Source organism: Hyaena hyaena, unplaced genomic scaffold (assembly GCF_003009895.1).
Source record: "Hyaena hyaena isolate Hyena2069 unplaced genomic scaffold, ASM300989v1 scaffold_237, whole genome shotgun sequence".
In the NCBI taxonomy this organism is placed as follows: Eukaryota; Metazoa; Chordata; class Mammalia; order Carnivora; family Hyaenidae; genus Hyaena; species Hyaena hyaena.
In genome coordinates, this window is record NW_024080874.1 from 1,729,988 (window position 1) to 1,732,683 (window position 2,696).

Here is a 2,696-nt window from a genome sequence, read left to right on the forward strand (position 1 = left end):
GGTCCCCGGGGTGCATGGAAACGGCCCGTGGTACAGTTTCTATCCCCAGGCACCCGACACTTAATCTCTTCCTTCCTCTCTCCCCACCCCCAACACCAGTTTCCCACCCTTTGCAGCGAAGGGACTCTGATTGGTCCAGGTCAGACCAGACGCCTACCCCTTGTCCAATCACCAGTGGCCATAGGGGCGGAGCCATAGTACTCGTCGCTCCAAGAGGTGGAGGGAGAAGGAGGTGGGCGGAAATAGGCTGCCCCGCAGAGAACCCGAAGGTGTGGCTCGGCTAACCTATTTGAACCCTTCTGGGCTGTTCCCAAGTTCACTGAAGCTTGTTTACCAATCTGAAGCGATTTTGGAGGGAGGGTCTGAAAGCAGTGTGTGTCTATTCCTCGATGATTTGTTCTGCCCAGAGCTGTTGAGACGCCTCCTCTTATTCCGGACCAACCTTAGACCCCGTTTTCCAATCGTCTTATTTCCCAGGAGTGGTGGCGTTTCCGATGTGGGAACACCAAGAAGCTGTCCGGCAAGGGCCTGGGGCTCAGTGTGTGGGGAGATGCCCCAGCTGCTGGCTCTGTGGCTCCTGTGGCCCTGGGGTTTCCAGGGTGTGGGGTTGTGGAGCTAATTGACTATAAAGAGTGGGCTTGAAATTGGAATGTTCTGGGCCTTCAGGTCCCTGGTTGCAGCATCTGATGCTCATTAAAGTGCAGGTAGATGAATTGGTTCTGTGGATGCTGACTGTGCCGGCTCAGGGAGCGGTGGCAGCTGGCCTTCCCTCTAGGTGATGTGCTGACAGCGCACCGGCCCGAGTTGCTGGGTGAGGCACGGGTGTGGCCTCGGTCAGCGGGCGGAATCTCAGTCAGTCAGTCTGTCTGCCTGCCTGTCTCTCTCTCACAAATACAATCCTGGGAACTAGGAAGAGGCCAAGGGCGATCCCGGTTCTTGACCCTGTCCAGCTCCTAACTAGCTGTGTGACTTTGGGCAACCCAGGCTCTCTGGGCTTCAGTTTCTGTAATGTGAGCAGTCAGGTAGGGGGATTCGAGAACCTTCTTAGGTGAGGGACCTCCACTAGATGTTGATGCCAAATGTTGGACCAGTCCTGGGCGGGAAGTCCTAAAACCTGAACCCCCTGGACTGCCCCAGCCTGTGGGTACGAACACAGCCACGGTCCAATTAGTCCTTGGTGGTAAGAGCCGCTGACTCTCTCTGCCTCTTGAGAGGTCTCCTCTTCCCCTCGGGAATCTTCCCTCATTATGTGAGGCTGCCCATGGTAGCTGGTTCTCATACCCATGCCTCTTCAACTCTCCTTCCTCAGGAAGCCCTCTGCTTGCCATTTGAAGGTGGTAACTGGCCAATGCTACTGACGCTGAAGACCTTCAGAGAGAAGGCCACCTCCCAGGCATTCTACCTGGTATAGACGGCTCGATTCTGCCCTCCCATTGCTTCCCGTCTCCCTGACGCCGCCGCAGGAAGCCAGAGCTGAGGTGGAGAAAGTCCCTCCCCTCTTCCTCACCATGTCCCACCTGGCCATGGGGGCACCAAAGCAGCCCAGCCTCGACCCACGGTCCCACACAATCAACCTTAGTGAAAACAGCTCCTTCATCTTTTGGGCTGAGCCCGTCTCCACTGGCTCAGCGTCAGTCCATCAGGCTGAGCAGGGCGACAGGTGCCCCTTACTCCATCCCCTACTGTCCTCATTTCATGCTTCTGTCCTAGTCTGGAAAACACCAGAAGCTCCCAAGCATATCATCCTATGGGGGGAAGGGAGGAAGTCGCCTGAAGTGCCCCACTTGCTGGAAGCTTCCAGTATCCTGCTCCAGGCTCGTTACTGCCAGTTCTCCATTGGATTTCTGTTGGAGTGTTTACGTCAATCAAAATTAACCAACGTTTATCGAGTACTTATTGTGTCGCCGGCATTGGGGAAATTACTCTTTTCTTTAAAAAAAGTTTCCTGCTTTCTGGTTTTTTTTTTTCCTCCCTCCCAGTCTTCTCAGCCTTCTGGAAGGGATGCCTTGAATTATTCAACCTGCAGTACAGATCTCTGGAGAACATCGCCTCGCGGCTACTTTAATCACTAGAAAGGTTCAGAGTCAGTTATAATCAAGCCTGAGTCAACGTGGAAATGCTCATCTCTGGCTTGAAAACAAGATCAAAAGGAAGACCCAGGAGGAGATAAAATCTGAGAGGAGAAATGGATAGTGGTTTCCAGAGGCTCCTAGGTCCTTCTCCTATTTCCAAAGGGGGTCGCAGACCAGAAGCCCCAGCTGAACAGAGTCACCCAGTCACCCCGGGGAGGTGACGCTGCATATGTGGGCAGGGCTGTTTCTATTGGATGCTAATGTGGGCTTAGCATCAGGCAAGGATTGAGGGTAGAGGGAGGCTGGCTGGAGAAACCATCAAGGTGGGAAAGTGCCCTTGGGGAGGTGGGAGCGGGCCCACTAGCATTGTGTTAGGGAAAGGGTGGTTCTGTCCTCATTTGGGGAATCCTGTCTGAGTCCTGGGAAGGTGGAGCTGGAGGTCTGCCAATAGAAACAAGGAGGTGTTTTTAGGGTGCAGCGTGTACCATCGAAGTCAGGCCGCATGGCACAGAAGGGTGGAGGGCAGTTGGGCTCAGCTCCATATGGGGGCTTCAGAGAGCACAGAGCAGCCCTGCTGTGCTGAAGGTCCAGGCTGTCTCGCTGATGGCTTGATGGCGGCAGGGC

General features: G+C 54.7%; 1 long non-coding RNA gene across 1 annotated transcript; it reads left to right on the plus strand.

Annotated features, from left to right (window-relative positions):
- Positions 1 to 210: 210 nt before the first annotated feature.
- LOC120239936 lies at positions 211 to 1,892 on the plus strand. Its single transcript, XR_005530540.1, has 2 exons — positions 211 to 269; positions 1,310 to 1,892. It is a non-coding gene; the product is annotated as an uncharacterized LOC120239936 (long non-coding RNA).
- Positions 1,893 to 2,696: the final 804 nt, after the last annotated feature.